Source organism: Capra hircus, unplaced genomic scaffold, assembly GCF_001704415.2.
Source record: "Capra hircus breed San Clemente unplaced genomic scaffold, ASM170441v1, whole genome shotgun sequence".
Taxonomy (NCBI): domain Eukaryota; kingdom Metazoa; phylum Chordata; class Mammalia; order Artiodactyla; family Bovidae; genus Capra; species Capra hircus.
This window is the reverse complement of record NW_017212670.1, coordinates 292-14,767: the sequence shown is the minus strand read 5'-3', so window position 1 is coordinate 14,767 and position 14,476 is coordinate 292. Positions and strand designations below refer to the sequence as shown.

Here is a 14,476-nt window from a genome sequence, read left to right as displayed (position 1 = left end):
TACCAAGGGAACATTTCATGCAAAGAGGGGCTCGATAAAGGACAGAAACGGTATGGAACTAACAGAAGCAGAAGATATTAAGAAGAGGTGGCAAGAATACACGGAAGAACTGTACAAAAAAAGATCTTCATGGCCCAGATAATCATGATGGTGTGATCATTCACCTAGAGCCAGACAACTTGGAATGTGAAGTCAAGTGGGCCTTAGAAAGCATCACTACGAACAAAGCTAGTGGAGGTGATGGCATTCCAGTTGAGCTATTTCAAATCCTGAATGATGATGCTGTGAAAGTGCTGCACTCAATATGCCAGCAAATTTGGAAAACTCAGCAGTGGAAACTCAGGACTGGAAAACTCAGTTTTCATTCCAATCCCAAAGAAAGGTAATGCCAAAGAATGCTCAACCTACCACACAATTGCACTCATCTCATATGCTAGTAAAGTAATGCTCAAAATTCTCCAAGCCAGGCTTCAGCCATACGTGAACCATGAACTCCCTGATGTTCAAGCTGGTTTTTAGAAAAGGCAGAGGATCAAGAGATCAAATTGCCAACATCCACTGGATCACGGAAAAAGCAAGAGAGTTCCAGGAAAAAAAATCTATTTCTGCTTGATTGACTATGCCCAAGCTTTTGACTGTGTGGATCACAAGAAACTGTGGGAAAATCCTGAAAGAGATGGGAATACCAGACAATCTGACCTGCCTCTTGAGAAATCTGTATGCAGGTCAGGAAGCAACAGTTAGAACTGGACATCAAACAACAGACTGGTTCCAAATAGGAAAAGGAGTACGTCAAGGCTGTATATTGTCACCCCTGCTTATTTAACTTATATGCAGAGAACATCATGAGAAATGCTGGGCTGGAAGAAACACAAGCTGGAATCAAGATTGTTGGGAGAAATATCAATAACCTCAGATATGCAGATGACACCACCCTTATGGCAGAAAGTGAAGAGGAACTAAAAAGCCTCTTGATGAAAGTGAAAGAGGAGAGTGAAAAAGTTGGCTTAAAGCTCAACATTCAGAAAACGAAGATCATGACATCTGGTCCCATCACTTCATGGGAAATAGACGGGGAAACAGTAGAATCAGTTTCAGACTTTATTTTGGGGAGCTCCAAAATCACTGCAGATGGTGACTGCAGCCATGAAATTATAAGACACTTACTCCTTTGAAGAAAAGTTATGACCAACCTAGATAGCATATTCAAAAGCAGAGACATTACTTTGCCAACTAAGATCCATGTAGTCAAGGCTATGGTTTTTCCTGTGGTCATGTATGGATGTGAGAGTTGGACTGTGAAGAAGGCTGAGCACCGAAGAATTGATGCTTTTGAACTGTGGTGTTGGAGAAGACTCTTGAGAGTCCCTTGGACTGCAAGGGGATCCAACCAGTCCATTCTAAAGGAGATCAGCCCTGGGATTTCTTTGGAAGGAATGATGCTAAAGCTGAAACTCCAGTACTTTGCCACCTCATGCAAAGGGTTGACTCATTGGAAAAGACTTTGAAGCTGGGAGGCATTGGGGGCAGGAGGAGAAGGGGACGATAGAGAATGAGATGTCTGGTTGGTATCACGGACTCGATGGACGTGAGTTTGAGTGAACTCTGGGAGTTGGTGATGGACAGGGAGGCCTGGCGAACTGCGATTCATGGGGTTGTAGAGCCGGACACGACTGAGCGACTGAAATGAACTGAACTATCAAAATTTATTTCTGCACTTTTCCATTACTTTTTAAAAATATATATGTTGTCTGATCGGGTTACATGCTCCTGTCCAGTTCCAGGACCTATGGATTTCTGTGGAATGTTCTAACAGGCCTGGGAACCCTTCTGCAGTATGTGCTTGCATCGTTGACTGATTTTTAAGGAATAAACTGTTTAAATTAGAAAGCAGAGTTCAGTGCAGACTGAACTCTTCAATATGCAAAAGCAGTCCAAAGATTATAGGCTTAGAAAATGTCCTGTGAGGATGCTACAGGCGAAAGTGGAAGGAACACAAAGGGAGCCATTTGGATTTAGTACAGATATAAGCTGAAAGGTGAAGTATGTAAGCAGAAAAACTGATGAAAGTGAATGAGAGGCATGTCAGGATGTGAACCATAGATGCCCATTAAATTGTACATCCTTCCTCTGTATAGCTTTCTGCTTGTGGTGGTAACAAACACGCCCTAGCTACATAATCGAATAAAGGGTCATAATGGTTAGGATTCAAGCCAAATTTTGTGGCCTCAACTTTAAATAAAATTACCATTCCTATATGAATGTTAAACCTTCCTGTGATGAATTATCATTTCTCAAATAGGTTGATTAACACAGTAGTTAAAGTTACTTTTAACAAAGTATCAGTGTCAGGCAACTTAACTAGACGCAAATTGGCAACTAAATAAAGAAATAAGAGCAATAACTGACAAAGGGTAGCCTATTTCTATCCTTCTATGAGCTTCTGGGCAACCTGAGACTCTAAATCTAAAATAAAGTAACTCAAGGGTCAACACTGACTATTGGTCATCTTGAGACAAACCAGTCTGGATCCACCAAGTCAACCCTCCTGCAAACAGAATCAAGCAGAGATTAGTGGGTATTCGTTGACAGTGGAAAGTCAAGAAAGAAGACAAGCATTGGAAACAAACAGATCTAGGTTTAAACCCTAGCCTGACACCATGTACGCATCCACTTAAAAGCATTTATAACCTGAGGAGTTGTCTTCAGTTTCTCCTTATGTGGCATACAATTTTAATGCCTGACTGGGTTATTGTGAGAATAAAATGATTTGCTGCATATAAACTTTTAGCATAGCAATTTGAGTTATCTTGGACCCTCAATAAATAGTATCTTTAAAAGTTCCCTTTATGTAATAACTCTTTCCACTTACTAACGCGAGGAATGGAAACTCAGGGGTCTTCCCATTCTACGTCTGAGCCGGTGGGCTGTCATCACCCGAAAGGGGCTGAAAACGTGTCTCTGATAAGCCTGGCTAAGAGCTGCGACAGACCCACTTCCTAGAAAACCCAGGGAGCTCTGACAATACGCGAATATGGAAGGAGGTATGACTCCCAGGGCATGGAAAGCGTTACTATGAATGCTTATTTTATCAGGTTGCGTTTCCTCTGAGCACATTTAGAGCCTTGGAAATGCAGACCTAGCCAAAATCTGGCACATGTTAATCACTCTTCTTTGCCTCCTTGACAAGTCCTGTGAATCTTCTCATCACTCACCAGCTGGCAAGTCTCACCTCAGTCCAGGCTTCAGCTGGACTTAAGAGGATCATGGGCGGAGAAGGGAAACGGGATCAGCCGCCTCCTGGCTCAGCCAGCGCAGCCTTTGGCAGAGATGGAGGCAAAGAAAGCAACTAGACGTGGAGGCTGGAGTCTTGGCTACTCCCTGGTTGTGGTGAATCCTCAACTTCTCTCAGCTGCAAAATGATAACTCATTGTATAGGATTTGTATGTGTGGTGTTGATGGTAAAATAGTATGAAAGTGTCCTATAAATCGTACACACGTGTGAGCACTCAGTCGTGCCTCACTCTTTGGGACCCCGTGGACTGTAGTCCACGAGGTTCCTCTGTCCGTGGAATTTTTCCAGGCAAGAAGACTGGAGTGGCTAGCCGTTTCCTCCTCCAGGGGATCTTCTCAACCTGGGGATCAAACCCTCATGACCCTTAATCTCCTGCATTACCAGGCATGCTTGTTTTTTTGTTTTTTTCCCCTACAGATTATACAGAACTATATGAAAGAAAGGCTTCTATTTCAATATTTCAGGTGTAAAATAAATATTGGGCTGTATTTAATTTCAGTCTTAATAAAATGTTCTCCATTTGTGGTGGGTCTAGGGAGGAGGAAATGGCAACCACTCCAGTGTTCTTGCCTGCGGAATCCCGTGGACAGAAGAGCCTGGTGGGCTGCTGTCCATGGGGTCGCACAGATTCGTACACGACTGAAGCGACTTAGCATGCATGCATTGGAGAAGGCACTGGCAGCCCACTCCAGTGTCTTGCGTGGAGAATCCCAGGAACAGAGGAGCCTGGGGGGCTGCCGTCTATGGCTCGCACAGAGTCGGACACGACTGAAGTGACTTAGCAGCAGCAGCAGCAGCAGCAGCAGCAGCAGTGGTACAGAATTCACCTGCCAGTGTAGAAGATGCAAGAGACACAGGTTCAGCCCCTGGGCCAGGAAGATCCCCTGGAGTTGGAAATGGCAACGCACTCCAGTATCCTCACCCGGAAGAATTCCATGGACGGAGGAGCCTGGTGGGCTACAGTCCACAGGGTGGCAAAGAGTCAGACATACCGGGAGCGCACATACAGTGATTTGTTGAGTGCATGAATGAGCACACACAAATCAAAGCTGGCAGCGGGTGAGGCAGCAGAGAAGGGCGGGAGGGGGCTACAGTCCAGGGGCTTGCAAAGAGTCAGACACGACCGTGCTCACACAGAAGACAAATCTCCATTTGTGAATTCCAATACTGCTTAAAAACGAGGACCTGTACTCTCATCTTGTATGTCTTTGAAATGGACTGTCATGAATAAATATTGAGTTGCCAAAAAGTTTGTGTTATTCCCTAAGATCTTACAATATACTACCAACTGCAAACCCAATGTATTCCAAATGATTAGTGATTCTCTTATCTGATTTTAAATTAACATCACGACATTGGTCTGATCTGCCTGTAAATATGCAAATTATTTTCCTGACTGAATTACTGTTCCTAGTATTGCTTAAGGGAGGAGGCAATGGCAACCCACTCCAGTACTCTTGCTCGGAAAATCCCATGGATGGAGGAGGCTGGTGGGCTGCAGTCCATGGGGTCACTGAGAGTCGGACACGACTGAGCAACTTCACTTTCACTTTCATGCACTGGAAAAGGAAATGGCAACCCACGCTAGTGTTCTTGCCTGGAGAATTCCAGGGACGGGAGAGCCTGGTGGGCTGCCATCTGTGGGGTCACACAGAGTCGGACACGACTGAAGCAACTTAGCAGCAGCAGTATTGCTTAAGTGTCCAGCAAGGGTAAAAGCTGGGAGTCTCAAATGCACAGTCCTTTGTAACTAGATATTCAAAGCATCATATGTGATAACTCAGCCATATCTTCTACTAACATGAGAATAACAGGGCTTGGTTTTGCAGAAGCCAAGGTTTTGAAATTTCTCTGCAACAATATAAGAGAATAAACCAACTGGAACTGCCCTTACCTTTGTGAGCTTTTTAAACAATACCTTTTTTTAGCATGCATATACTTCCTGATAGATAAAGATGATGAAATAGCGGGCTGAGTGAGTAACACTCATGCACAGGGGCAGAGACGTCTCTATAAAAACCCCGCGAACTGTGGATTCAGTCGTCTATTGCACGCTCAGTGACAGTCAGTTATTCCAGGTCTTCCCTTTGTGATCAGAAGAAGAAAACTAAGTAGAAGACCATGGCAAGTCCTGACTGGGGATATGATGGTGAAAACGGTGAGCATTCTTCTGCTCATGGAGCTCGAATAACGGCTTGTTCCCTTTTCCAGGGAAGGAGATATTGAGCACTGAAAATAACGGTAAAGTCATAGGTTAATGGTTTGAAGTGCCTTTGACTTATACCAGCTTTGCATGCATTCTCAACAGTTGTCCTTTGGGCCATGCTTGTCTACAGAATGTATTCTGCCTCTTTTCTCCTCTCTCCCTCTCAGCCCTCTCTCCCTCCCTATGTACAGAGAGGTCTATTGCTAACAGCAAAATATGTATAGTCTGATCCCATAGACTATGAGTATATTAACTCTGTTGACAAAGACTCTGCTTTACAGTGTAGCATAGGAAAGGGGCATTCTCAAACCTTGGATTTCCATTAAGCTAACCAGAATACCATTTCAGATACCTGAATAAATCCTAATCTAGGAAAATTATATTCCTAAAACCTGGAGTCAAGCATTAGATCAGTTTTGGTTTAATCACGTTTTCCTGGTAGGTCCTGAACACTGGTGCAAGCTGCATCCCATTGCAAATGGAAATAACCAGTCTCCTATCGACATTAAAACCAGTGAAACCAAGCGTGATCCCTCTCTGAAACCTCTCAGTATCTCCTACAATCCAGCCACAGCCAAAGAAATCGTCAACGTGGGACATTCCTTCCATGTAAACTTTGAGGACAGTGATAATAGATCAGGTGAGCCAAACGACCCTCCTGATTTCTGTCTTTGACTTGCTGGGAAATTTAAACAGTAGGGCTTTCAGAACATGGACACCCATGTTCAGTGTTTTGCGCACATGTGTAGCATTGATGCCATCTACTGAGGTGTCTTGGAGTTTTAAAATATTTCCAAGTGTTAAGGATGATTCTGGGGACTCCCACCTCGCTCTTCTTTCAGCCCTTCTCCTTCTCAATGACTCTATTTCATCTCTTCTGGCTTCCAATGTCTTTATGCTAACTTTACAACCCTCTGAATAAACAGTACTTTTTCACAAAATTCTGTGAACCATCATGAATATAAAAACTGAAAAGGCAAATATTTTCTAATTGAGATACGGTTGGAGGAGCTCATTAGGGAAGAAATACATACGAAGAGTAGATTTATTTTTTGTGGCCAGGAAAATGGCTCCATACCAATGAAGTGCTTCAGTTCAGTTGAGTTCAGTCACTCAGTCGTGTCCAACTCTTTGCAACCCCATGAATCGCAGCATGCCAGGCCTCCCTGTCCATCACCAGCTTGTGAAGGGCTTGGGTACTAGTTAAAAAAAAAAATACTGGTCTTGGGTGTATCTTGCATGGAATCATTCTGTGCATAAGTATTCTTGTCTAGCTTCCCCTTTCCCTATTAGATCATAGTAACTGAATTATCTTCATCTCCCAGAATCTAGCACACTTTCTCGTTCACAGGAAAATTCTCAAAACAGTTTACTGAATAATTTTCTAAATAGCAGTTTCATAAATCAGCTCTACTGTCAAAAGGCAAAATTAGTCATAGCACTTTCCTACAAGGTTCAGAGCCTAAATTTCAGACATCTTGGGGCTATGTCCTTTGTTAATATTGGATTAGGTCTGGTACTGTGTGTGTGTTTTAATCACATGGTTGGATAGGTTCTCTAAAGCAAAATCATCCTTCAGTCTGAGAATTTTAAAACTGACCCTACCCTCCTGCTGGAACTTTTTTCGTCCCTGGCTAGGAATTCTCAGCAAAGCTGTCAGAATACCCTCTTGTATCTTGATCACTTACAAGATACGTGCAGAGTGATTTGTTACTAAAAATAAATTGCTAGATATCTTAATGCATGCTGTCCATTACTGTCTGTTGAAAGAATGAATGAACTTATAAACTAAAGCAAGTTCAAGGACAGACCTCTCGTCCGATAATTCACTCATCTTCCAATATGTTTTCCTGAAAACAGGAAAAGATAAAATCATAGCCCATGTGCTGGGAACCGCATAAGGCACGCACAATCTTAAGGTGCGGCACACATCTGAGCCCATGATTGTGGGCATGGGGAAAGACCAACAGGATGGGAACTTTGGACTACGGTTTATTTTCATTACTACTCGACCCAATTTAATGCTAATTTGTGTTCAATGCAAAGACAAGCTGGAGCTCACGACTGTAACACTAACAGCACTTTCCTTTTTCTCCTAGTGCTGAAAGGCGGCCCTCTACCTGAGAGCTACAGGCTGCGTCAGTTCCATTTTCACTGGGGCAGCACCGATGACTGTGGCTCTGAGCACTTAGTGGATGGAGCCCCATTTTCTGCAGAGGTAATGCAGCTGAACGAGTGAGAGCAGCTACGCCGAGAGTCCTCCCAGAAGTAGCCCCCTCATAACACGGGGGTGTGTGTTAGTCGCTCAGTCATGTCCAGCGCTTTGTGACCCCGGGGACTGTAGCCCGCCAGGCTCCTCTGTCCATGGGATTCTCCAGGCAAGACTACTGGAGTGGGCAGCCTATCCCTTCTCTAAGGGATCTTCCCCACTCAGGGATCAAACCAGGGTCCCGTGCATTGCAGGCAGATTCTTTACCTGTCTAAACCACCAGGGAAGCGCCCCTTATCACTTAAGACACAATTTCAACAGCTCCAAAGGAATGAGCATTTTGCGGTCTGTAAAGAATTCCTAGGCTCCATTAAACTTAAACAGTGACACATTGTGTTTGGCAATGGAGGACAATTTTTCACGTGAGGGAGGCAGCTGAATTTGCAGTCAAACTCCTGAGCTCGAATGTGCTTTCATTTCAGAATGTCTCGGAAACTGCTGCCTGACATCAGGCTAACCTCAAGGGGAGTTGCTGCTCTCCTTTTAAAGCTCTGAGCCCCAGGGGGAACACACCATCATTCTCTTCTCATTTAAAGGTTCAAGGGTGCACTCCCGCAGCAGAGGTATAGCCAGGCCCAGACACTCCATTAAGGTTCTACTAAGAGGGCCAGTTTAACCTCAGGAGTCATCACAACGAGTAGCCTCCTCTAGACGAGGGTTTGGGGCTCCCTGGCAGCAGGCCACTACCCTCTGGCCTCTTGACTTGCCTCCACATGGAAGTCTGTGATTCAGTTCAAGACATTCTGCCTGCGTATACACGATAAAATTAAGAAAATGTGCATCAAACTCTCAACAGGGCTATGGAGACTGGAAACGAAAACCGTTTGTTCTTTGTATGCATGACTGTTCCATAAGTTTGTACCAATGCAGACGGGTTGGGTTTTTTGTTTTACTCTTTTAGAACAAATCTGTAATACACAGTTTGCAACATGCTTTTTTTTTTTTTTCATTTACCAATGATCATGGTCATTGTTCCAAGTCAGCAGGAATTCCTAAAGTCTGCACGGTATTTCCATGTATGCATATGTTAGAATTTATTAACTAAGTCCTACATAGGAACAATTGCAATGCCTTTTCCATTTCATTCTGTTGTGTTTTTTTTTCTTTACAAAAAACAATGGGTAATAACTACATTTATACAAATATCTTACACTGGTGAAAGCAATTGTGTACGACAGATTTTTGTAAGAGCGATTGTTAGGTGCAGAGTATGTGTAGTATTCATTTTGATAGAAGACTTGGGAATAGTATAGAAATAAAACTAACTTTATGTTACACTAGAAAGCCAGGCTAGGAACTTTCAATGGTGCAGCATCTATTAAATGTTTTGTTTTTTCCTATTTATTTTTCATAAAATTGAAAGTGGACTGAAATCAAATGGCCTAAAGTCTAAATTAGTAATAGTATTACGTCTGGGGGAGGATATTTGGCTGTATCTAAGAAATCCGGCAGTTGGTGATGAACAGGGAGGCCTGGTGTGCTGCGGTTCATGTGGTCGCAAACAGTCGGACACGACTGAGTGACTGAACTGAACTGAACTGATCTGAAGAAATCTGAATTAATGAACGTCTTATCTCATTTGAGAAAAGTGGAGTTAATCCAGGTTGGAGGTGACAGGCTCTCAGTCACTAAGTTCGGCTTATGAGAAAGGGTAGGAGGGAGGGTGGGAGGGAGACCAGGGGAGTGGTGGGGAGAAAGCGGAGACAGAGAGGAGACCTATGGGTGGCGGGGAGCGGACGGCTTTGGTTTAGCCATCCTAGCGACCCGGGATCACTTGACATTAGGCGGGTCAGAAAAAGAGTTTTTCAGGAGTAGCATTTGATTTCAGCCATAATTCGAGTCAAAATCCTGCCATTTTGACTTGCCATCCCAGAGGAAAATCAGCAGTTATGCCAAGCCTCAGAGCTCTGGACTAAGTGCAAGGCTAACATCTATGCGCTGTGCGGAAGGATGGATGCCAGTAAGTGGAGAAAAGTGAGAAAGGAATAAGGGCTGCAGTGTTCGGTTGAGCAGTTAGAGGGAAAGGTGATGCCTTTTGCTAAAGTGGGAAGATGAAACACGTCTGGAAAAGAGAAAGTCAAGAGTGCTACTTTGGCCGTGTTAAGTTTGAGATGCATGTCAGGCATCCCTGTGGAGATTTCAGGAAAGAATCAGGAAGACGTGTACACGGACTTGGATATACAGGTCTAGAGTTTCACAGAGAACTTAGGCAGGGGCTGTTGGTTTGAAAGGTGTCTGGATCCGCTCAGGAGAACCTGCCCTTGGCCAAGACTCCACACATCTCAGGAGCCCTTCTCACAAAGTTACCGGGTACCTCAAGTTAGAAAATTATTGCAGTTTTTGTCTCCAAACTAGTTAGCCAGAAATACTTCATCTTCTCTCACCAAACAGAGAGGTGTCTGTTTTTTTCTGTTTTGTTTTGTTTTAAGAAGTAATATTGAATAGTTATGATATTGTGGGAAAAAGAAGTTCTACTTACTGGTTCCAGGATTTGCAACGTGCCCACTCTCTTCAACTCTATTTTCTTAAGAAAACCCTTCTTAAGAGTGCAAACATAGCCCTTCCCATGCCCTGGCATAAAGGGTTCGCACAAGTTTTATCTATCCAAGCCAAGATAAAGCTGTATAGATCCACATGTTAAGGTCTAACTTGCTTTTCCCTTCACCGTGGTATGAATAACTGCTCCATCACCGTTGTGCGTTTTAGCTTCATTTAGTTCACTGGAATTCTGCCAAGTACCCCAGCTTTGCTGATGCCGCCTCACAGGCTGATGGTTTGGTGATTGTCGGCGTTTTGATGAAGGTGAGTCCGTAGAGAGCCTCGGAGCTCTGCTACGAATATTCCCTTACCAATCAGACCACAAGCTAGGGTGAAATACAGCAGACGGGGTGTTGGCGTCTCTCTGCTTTTGAAATGTCTCCTTCTACTAGTGAAAGCGCAGGTGAACAAGCTGGTCTCCCGTATATGTTTGCTTTGCTTGACTTTCCCCTCGTGAAGAGAGAAAGACATTTCAGGCAGAGATGAAATGGGAAGGTGTTGATGGTGGGCTAATTGTTTTATTTTTCAGCTCATCTTTCACTTTTCGTCTAAACTTTCTACATCACAGAGTCAGGAGTTTATCAATTTAATGTTTCATCAGGAAAAACATATGAAGAGGACTTTTGTCCCATAAAGAAAGTTCACTTGATATTTAATATGGAAGATTCAAATCTCCTGTAGGAGAGTCCCTGAAAAGTCCTATAGGGAAGTTACTCTTAAATGGAGTATATTTGGGTGACTAACTTTTGGAATTATAGTAATTCTAGTTAATCTTTACTGAACACTTGTAACATACCATTCATTTGACTGATTAGAATTTTACTAGAACAGACCAAAGAGGCTTGCTTTTGTATTTTAGTTGTGCTAAATGCCTGTATTTTGACTTGTATATCTTTTCTTCAGTTATTGTGTTTAATTTTTAAAAAATTAACTAAATAGGATTTTACTTGCTAACAATTGTTATTTCACACTTTATTTTTTTTAATCTCCAGGTGGGTCACGCCAACCCAAACCTTCAGAAAGTACTTGATGCCCTAAAAGCAGTTAAAACTAAGGTAAATAGACTCATTAAGTTAGTTTAAATCAGAGAACAGGAATCTACAGAACTTCAGAAATCATTTAATTGCATATTTGATATGAGGAGTAGGAAGTCCTCAGCAAACCCATCAATCTGAAAATCAAGGTAGTGCTTACACGGTCCTCTTTCTGAGCTCTCTGACGCAGTGATTTATCTTTGGTTTCGTTTTTCATAGTTACCAGCTGATCTAGTTTCAGCAAGATGAAGCCTGTAGAAGCATGATTTTCATAGCTGTTTCATGCATCGTTAACTATGGTGCCCACTGTCAGCTTAGAAAAAGATGGACTGTTCTGATATATTTACTCTTAGCTTCACCGTTTTGATAATAAAGACTTAAATCATATATCAGAGATTTGCCATTGTCATTCACACTTTATGGAACTATCATACCTTTATATAAAATAAATCTAGTTCATGTTGTGGACAAAAAAAATTTAAACTTTTATAAAGTGAGAAAGTTTAAAGATAAATAAGCACTCAATTCAAGAATGTAAAAAATGATACATGAAAAGAAAGGTAGAAGGAAATGATTAAGATGAAGTAAAACATTAATGAAATAAGAAAGAAAATGAATAAATGCAGGTCAAATGTTATTAATAAAGTGAAAAACTAATTCTTTGGGGAAAAACAACCAAAAAAGGACATTTTTGGCAAGGTTGATGGTGGGAGGGGGGAATATAAATACAACAAATGATTATAAATCAGGAAATGGGTCATAACCAAAGATGGATTAGAAGTTTTAAGAGAGAAAAGCTCGTACAGTTGACCCTAGAGCAACATGGGTTTGAACGGCACAGGTCCAGTAACCTGTGGATTATCCTTTTGATAAATGCTTGCTCTAGCACCACAGATGAACCTGCTGATGCACACCCACGATTATGAGCGACGACCATAAGCTTATGTGTGGATTTCTAACTGCTCAAGAGGTCAGCACCAATAACCATGAATGACCAATCAGTAAAGAAATAAGAAAGCCTTTGCTTATGCTTAGCCAAATGAGGAAGGAAGAAGATAGACCAGTCACAATCCTAGTGTAGCGTATTTTCAGTCATCCTGTCACTTGCACTGTTTATATTTACAAACATGCTGTTGTCGCTGTTTAGTCACTAAGTGGTCCTATTCTTTGTGACCCCATGGATTGCAGCTGACCAGGCTCCTCCATCCATGGGATTCTTCGGGCAAGAATACTGGAGTGGGTTGCCATGTCCTTCTCCAGGGGATCTTCCCCACCCAGGATCAAACCTGTGTCTCCTGCATTAATGGGCAGCTAGCACCCACAAACATACCAGTCATGAAATACTATACAGTAGAAAAATTGATTAAATTCTTTGCTAAGACCTATCTACCAAATAATATGTATGTCATATATGCAATGATGTAAATATTTTACATCAGGGCATGATACATCGCTTATCGTTTTCTTTCAGAACAAGAAAGCTCCATTCACAAATTTCGAACCCCTCTGTCCTCCTGCCTTCATGCACGGATTACTGGGCCTACTTTGGTTCACTGACTCACCCTCCTCTTCATGAGAGTGTCACCTGGATCATCTTTAAAGAGACCATCAGTGTGAGCGCGGAACAGGTAGCGTATCAGAGGGGCATGCGGCGGGGTTCGGAAGTGCAAGGCAGGATATCAGTTCAATTCATACTGAGGGAAATTTATTATTGCCATTCGATTTTGGAGAGTCCCCTTTTCAACTGAAAAAGATTTATTAGTGACATCAGGTCTATTAATAGCCAAAACGTAGAATGTATTTATAAGCACTTTTTTTCTTTATGAAGAGATTCAGAATTCCCGGCTCTTCTTTTCACCTTAATAAGGAAAATCCACCCTCTTTGGGGAACTGTGACTCTTGAGTGGCATACCTTGATCGTTGACATAGGTTTTTCATTCTTTTTTAAAGCTAAGCTCTTCAATATTCAGTAAAATATCTCATTAATTATCATTTATAATTATAATAAAAACTGCCATTGATTGAGCAGCTCTTTTCATCAGGTGTCCTTACATACATTTTGTCAGTCAAGTCTCACAAGAAACGCTGCAGTGTGACCTGTTCGGTATAAGAGCTAAGACTTCTTTAGCATATACTACATGCCAAAACCCACTAAGAACCTTATCTCTGTTGAGCCCATTTAGCCTTCACCAAAACACCAGTGAAAGAGTACCATATGGAAACTGAGTGCCAAACAAGGAAGTCTCTTACTCAAGTGTGAGAAAGCTGGAATGCTAACCAGTCAGTCATTGATAACTGAAGCCAAATGCTTGGTGCAAAGACATGTGCAAGAACTGTTGGCTTCCTCCCTTTCCATCAGTGAAACCATTGCAGTCTTCAACCTGATTTTCTACATAACAGTGCATCAATCATATTAGAAAAAAAAAAGTGTTCTGTGTGACATCAAGAGCTATTGCTTCTCTAAACATGTATCCTTCCCCCAAGCTGGCGCAGTTCCGCAGTCTGCTAGCAAATGCTGAAGGCGATCAAGAAGTCTGCATCAAGCAGAACTACCGACCACCCAGCCTCTGAAGGGCAGGACAGTGAAAGCTTCATTCTGACGGCCCTAGAGGAAGCTCACCTTCCCTCAAGAAGCACAGCTCTGCTTCTGACATAATCCAACAAAACAGCTTTAAGAAATATGTTTATTTCAATACTAGCAAGACAGCCTGCTTGCGAATTTACTCTGCAGAACGCAAAATCTTTTTCTTCTTTATGTTGAACTCAAACAGTAATCTGTAAGTTCACTAAACTTGTGCTTAAATTCAATCTGTTGCATTGACTTTCTTATCATTGCAATTAAGGCATACTTGATTTCTTCATGACTTTATCCCTTCCCATTTTATTAGTTTAATTGGACGAAAAATAATTTTATCCCTTTCTTCTCGTCTATTACGTACTATACGTTTAAATGGCATTAGGTTCTACTCCATTTACATTCAAGAATCTTAAATGCTTTCATTGCAACATTATTCTGATGCGATATCAGGTCTATTACTCAATATAATGACCTAAGAGCAGCTTGAGATGAAATGTTAAGAATTCATTTGCTTACGCTTGAAGACAAATATGCAGCTAAAATGACGAATTGGATT

General features: G+C 42.1%; 1 pseudogene across 1 annotated transcript; it reads left to right on the top strand.

The window, feature by feature from the left end:
• The first annotated feature begins 5,321 nt into the window (after positions 1–5,321).
• Positions 5,322–14,150, top strand: LOC108635248 (annotated as a pseudogene). The gene is made up of 7 exons (XR_001917775.1): positions 5,322–5,453; positions 5,944–6,141; positions 7,601–7,719; positions 10,477–10,572; positions 11,301–11,363; positions 12,814–12,970; positions 13,827–14,150. The product of XR_001917775.1 is annotated as a carbonic anhydrase 1-like (transcript).
• The last annotated feature ends 326 nt before the right edge of the window (positions 14,151–14,476 follow it).